The following is a 6,494-nucleotide window of genomic DNA, read 5'->3' as shown; positions in this document are numbered from 1 at the left end:
GCCCCAGGCCATCCACCTCGATTGTTTCTTACACTGCTTTCATTGTTTCAAGCTGCTTTTGTCTGGAGGGCAAATTCTTGGAGGGGTGGCACACTGGAGAAGAGTTTCCCAACTCAGTCTTTTCCAGCCAGAGCACCAGCAACCCACAAAGGTCTGGCTCCAGACTGCCCTGAGTAGTGGAAGAGGTTGGGACCAGGAAGGCCACAGAAGCTCCTTTCCTGCCTCCCCAAAGCTGGACTTTCTTGACCTGCCCAGCAGTTGCAGCCCTTCAACTGTCTTCTCCAACTCTGAGGAAGGTACCATGTTAAACCTCTTTCAGCATCTTTGTCCTGAGCAGGTTGGAACAATGGCTACCATGAGAGCAAGGCCCCAGCAATCTGAAGTAGCTAATGCAAAGCCTTGATCTGCAGTCACCCATGCCCACCAGATCTTGGGGAAGAGGAGTTTTATGTCCCGTTCTCGCACCAGGAAGCTTCACTAGGAGCCAGACTCCACTGCGGCCTGCCACGAGAGTGGGTGCTGGGCAACCGTAACCACTGCCTGGAGAGAGCAATTTACCGGTATCTGCCGTAATTTACCAGCCCCTGCCTCCTGCCTTTCCCTGGATGCTGCACAGAGTTCTACTGGACTTCGGAGCTTCTAAATCGTTGATTCAGACTGTTCCTGCATATTTAATAGTTGTTCTGGTGGAGGGACTGATTCCTGGAGCATCCTATTCTACTGTCTTCTCACAATTCCCCTCCTTGTCTAAATATTTCAAGCAACTTACCTATCCCTGTGGTTTCATGATCTTCAGAAAGTTGGAGATTTGATCTAAACACACAAATCCCAAATACGGCCACCAGATGGCAGGGTAGCCTCAGTGATTGAGAAATTGGCTTCGTTCCTTGCACCAGTAGAGGGCTGTAGCTCCTTGTTTCAAAAAGTGAGAAATGAAAACAAAAAGGAAAAAAAAAAAAACAAAACCCACCTCACTGTCTACATTGATGAAATAGGATGGTGGGAGGTTTGTTTTCCTTTTCCTTTTTCTTTTTAAATTAGGCAGTGCAAGTTCAAACAAACAAGTCTCCATTTTCACCTCTGTATTTGCTTTTGGAAGCACGAGGTCAGGGCTTGGGCCAGCCGCCTAGTCTACATTATTCATCTGTCCAGCTCCAGCCCTGGAACAAATATGAAGAAATGAAGTCGCTTCAGTCAAGGGAAAACACTGTTGTTATTGTTGCTGGTAACAGTTCTATTTGCCAACAAACATAAAAACATACTTTGGAACCCGAATGGGCTTGTCAGAGGGAACTTTTGTTCCATGTTTGGGCTGGGACGCTTCCAGATAGAAATCAGGCTGGCATTTGAACTTCAGGAGGCAGGGAGAGAGCTGTGCACAGCAGCCAGTGACCCGAAAGGCCAGGCCATCAGCTGCAGCTCTCATCTGGGTGCTGTTTGTCTGCGTCCATGCCAACGGGGGTCACTGCCCTGAGTGAGTGTTACGGGAGAGGAGTTCAGGGTCTGCAGTCCGGGATGACCGGCTCTCCACAAAAGAGGATGAACAGGCTTTGGATTCTGAGTTTCTGGAAGGGGGTCCTCACTTTGGGGATTTGGGATAGTGAAAGTGGTTCTGATTCTGCAGGATTTATTTACCGTCGGGTCTCAATTATCCCAAGAGTGCTGGCAGCAGCTTCAGGGTCCGTTTGCTACATGGATTAATTACTCTAGGGATAAAGCCATCCTTGCTGTGTCTGCTGGTGAGTCTTCAGGGTATGTAAACTCATGTTAATGCCAGTCTAAGAAAACATAATTCAGAAGGGCAAGCTGCCTAGCTCTGCTGCTGTTACATAATTCAAGTTGAGAGTCCTGTCCAAAGCTGTCTGGGGTCTTCCCTCTGCAGATGGGAGAATCTTGCTTGATGGACTGGACTTAACACTAATACGGTATATATTTGGGAAAAAAGAGAGCTTGATAAATTACCATCATGGTGAATATCGTTAAAACTCGCCAGAACTGAAAGCACTCTGAATGTTAACTCACTGCTCCCCCCATCATCACTCCTCCAGGCTACATCACTGAGCACTGAAAAGTGAGCTTTAAAGCTGGAAATGAATCTGGTCTAAAATTCCCGTGTCTGAGATGGTGAGTTTGCATAGTAGGAGTTCAAGAGATGTTATTTTACAAACTCAGTAATAAATCCAGAGAAATGAAGTGATCACCTCAATCATACTTAATTGGTGGCTGATCAGGGACCAGAACACAGTCACTTAATTCTCAGGTTAGTGCTGCTTCTAGTTCATCCCCTTGTTTAAAAAAATTTTTAAGCCTTATTTTAATCTGCAGTTTGCTTCAGGCTTACACAGTAATATGCCAGAGGCAACCCAAAGAGAGGCCTCTTGTTTCAAATCACCAGATGCATTTGCGTCTTGTAACTCTTAACTGACTCTAGAGCTAATAAGTTTAATTTCCAGCATTCAGCCTCAGATGTTTGGGCATTCATGGTAGAAGAACTGAAGATATTCAACAGAGCAGGGCTTGACAAACTTTTTCTGTAGGGAGCCAGATAGTAAATATTTTAGGCTTTGCAGGCCATACAGTAATTTTGCGTTGTAGCATGAAAGCAGCCCTAGACAATAGGTACAAGAATGAGAATGGCTGTAAATAAGTGAATAAAACTTTACTTACAGAAACTGGCAGGGTGGCTGTTGGCTTTGACCTTTCGTCAGAAATTTGTGACCTCTGCAATAGAGAATCCTGGTTCTTCAGCGTATTCTACATCTAAGCGAAGGGATAATGATGCATCTTTGTGGAATATATCAAGATTCCCAGTCAGTTGTATCTACCCAACTCAATAAATAGGATTCTTAATTTTTAAAATGGGAGACTTGACAACCTCAATAAGGCTGATTATTTGTATGGTGCCCTGTGTTTCTGTGTTATATAGTTGGGTTCTGTGAGCTAGGTAGGTAAAGCCCACATGGTTACAAACTTGAGAGGTGAGGAATTGAAGAGGTGTGCGCAGATTGGAGCCTAACACCTTTTTTGATAGCCTAAGGTGCGCTGGATACCTGTCACGCTATGCACTGTACTGCATAATCTCATTTAATCCTCCCAAGATCCTGGATTGATTTTTATTTTTATGCCAAGTTTTCGTAGATCAATACTTAGACTAAATAATGTGCACAAGTCTATATCTAGAACTCTGGGTCTGTCAGACGCTAATGCACTACTTTTTGTACTGTACCACACTGAATGCTTAATTATTAGGGGTAATCATCTCTTGGAGTGCAGGATGGCCGTTTAGGAACCCGCACATTCTTAACTCTTGCACAGACCCTAATTCTTAGAAAGTGCTCAATAAACGTTTGTTGAATGTTAAATAAATATTTGAAGGGATGACAAGATCTTTTAATTACAAATTTTCATCAAATGTTGTCTTTAACACTAACTGCCCGCCCCCTTCCCAAACCAACTTGACCTCCAGATTTGGGTTGTCGAGTGCAGGATTTCCCCTTTGGTCTCAGTGACATGTGAAGGGGCCAGAGTGACCCTCCCACACGCAGCAACTGCAGGAGGCTGCGGAGACGGGGCGTGGGGTGTGCCAAAGGCGGGGTTTGCACTAGGCTGGGGGAGGAGTCTGAGAAGGGCAGGGGAAGTCAGCGACGGAAATGCAAAAGCACCACTTAGAACCTCAAAGACGTCTTTCTTTCTCAAAACTGGAGGCAAATGTGGGTACTCTGACTAACACGGGGTCTTGGGTAAAGGCTCTGTTGTTCGGCTTGGTTGGGATGGGCAGCCAGAGGTCATGTGACTTTGGAGAATTCATTTCACTTCTCTTCGTTTGTTTCCTCATCTGTCAAATAATGGGCCTGGACTAGGCAATCCCCAGCGTCCTTTCCAGTTAAAGAGGAAGAGAGGGCAGCTGGTGACACACTGTGGGTTCTCCTGATGAAGGTCTAAAGGGTAGTGAAATCATTTTAAGACAAAAATGTGACTGTTCTGCGCCATCGGTTGAAGGCTGTGCTTTTCCCATGACCCCTGCGTGTGGCAAACTCTGGAGATGTATTTTGTACCTGGACTTCTCCTTTCGGGGGGTGGACCCCAATTCCTCCTCAAAGAGGAATCTGAAATAGCAGAAAGGGAGAATTTCAAACACGATGGGGATTTGGGGTCTGACGAGATAAAGGGAAGATGCACTGTATTAGAAATTCATCAGGGGAAGTGATGGAGTAGGTGGGCGGTAAATTGCTTAAGTTCAAGGGAATTACTGCATCCCCACCCTTCCCCTTCGAGGTAGTCTTGCTGTGGGAAGAGACGGAGTGTGGGGGGAGCACACAGCATGGGGATGTGGGAGAGGAGGCGTTAGCCCCGCCTGGACAGCCTGTTTACTTTGCAGTGTGTGGAGTCGCCATTTTTTGTGATAGTTTTCTGGTATATAAAATAAGGGCATGGAATGCTAATTTCAAATATACATTTCCCTTTAAAAGGCCTAGGGTTGAAGGTTTGGAGGGTCAAGGGTTTCCTCTCTCTCACACACACACACCCCCCACCCAACCCCAGCTATCTCATTTAAAAATTTTTAATCAGTTTTGAACACTTTACAATGTAAAGGATTAATTCTTTGACATATTTGTGCTAAATATTATCCAATTTTTATTTCCTTTTTGATTTTATTTGTTTTTGACAGATCCTTTAATGTAGTTAATTCTATACATATTTTCCTTTATGATTTTTTTTCATTGCATTGATGCTTGTACAGAGATCAAGTATTCAAATACTATTTCTAATAGTTCTATTCTCTGCATTTAATTCATTTTTTTATTTGAAATTAATTTGCAAATACATATCCATTCTAAAAATTCAACTGCTATATATCTATACACATAGAATATATATGTATATAAAAATTTCATGAAAAATTAAAATGCCACATTCACACCCAATCCCATTACCTTCTCTAAAGGCAGCTATTATTAAATTGATATATGAATTCTTCATATTTCTCTACATTTATGGCATATGTATGTGTGGTGGGTATGTGGCATTTATTTTTATGTAAGCAAAATATATTTACATACAACACATATCATTCCAGAGCTTGGTTTTCTTCGCATGTTACTATCTCCTGGAGATCTTTCCATGCCAGTACACATAGCTTTACATTATTCTTTTTAATTGCATAATATTACTTATTATACATGTACTGTATTTTACACCTGACTTTTAAATTCATCTAAAATTTATGTCAGTGACTGGTGTGAAAGGAGGCTCCAAACAACCAACTTTATCAACAGCAACCCTTTCTCACATGTTGGGGTGGGAAAGTATTTTAGAAATATGGATGGCAATATTTCTAAGCCACTCTAAAATTTAGAAAATGTGTTGCCATATGTAGTCTTATTTGAATATCACAGTGACTCTATTACTTGGGAAGTATTACTTTTCCTATTTTACCTATAAGCAAAGTGAGATGTAAGATGAGAAGTGAGAGGTCAAGGGATTGCCAAGGTCACACAACTAAGTGATGGAGATGGGACTGGAATTCAGGTCAGGACTTCTAATTCCAAACTTCTCTGAAGAGGGAGAGTCTCCTTCTTCTTCCCTACCACTCTCCCTTCCTTCCTTCTTTCAATAGCTATTTATTGAGCGTCTATGTTGTAGCTGGCACTGTGTTAGGATTTGCCAAAAAAAGGCCTCATGACTTTCAGAAGTTATTTGCTTGCAGCTTCAGCTTCCTCACCTATACAATGATCAATGAAGTACATTTATGCGCTAAGATTCTATAAAAAATAATTCTTCTGGTTAACCAGGAAATAAATTCACCAAATCACCAATTTCCTTGAACATTTTGTTTAAAATTATGGATTCACTATATGGTTTTGAGAACTTCATAGGATCCCAGCACTGGAAGGGATTCTGTACAATGTTGGTCTATGTGGCCTTTTGCTTCAGATGATTGAATGATACCTTTTTTCAGGAGACATGTTGTCTAGCTTTTCTAGTCCTTTTCCCTCATTCCCTCCCTCCCCCTCTCCTTCCCTCCCTCCCTCTCTCTCCTCCCCCCCTTTCTCTCCCTCTCCTTCTCCCTCTCCCTCCTTTCTCCCCCCCCCGCCCCCACTCTCTCTCGGTTTAAAGCAACGGACATTTATTTTCTCTGTTGGTCAGGAATATGGATGTGGTTTAGCTTGGCGCCTCTGCCTCAGGGTCTCTCAAAACACTGCAGTCAGGGTGTTGTCTACGGGGACTGAAGCATCTCAAGGCTCAACTGGAAGCATCTGCTTCCAACCTCACTCATTGATAAAATTTTTCAAGAAGCAATGAATATATCACATGAAATTCCTGTTTGTGAGATAAGCAGATTTGATCAGAGCACTTTCATTTCAACACTGACTTAAAAGCATTGTAATTTACTTTTTTATTATAAAATATTTCACATATTCAGAAAGGTTTAAAGAATATGGGCTCACATAGAGATTTACCAAATCTTAATATTTGCCATATTTATTTCACTT

This window comes from Choloepus didactylus, chromosome 2 (genome assembly GCF_015220235.1).
Source record: "Choloepus didactylus isolate mChoDid1 chromosome 2, mChoDid1.pri, whole genome shotgun sequence".
NCBI lineage: Eukaryota > Metazoa > Chordata > Mammalia > Pilosa > Megalonychidae > Choloepus > Choloepus didactylus.
This window is presented reverse-complemented; position numbering follows the sequence as displayed.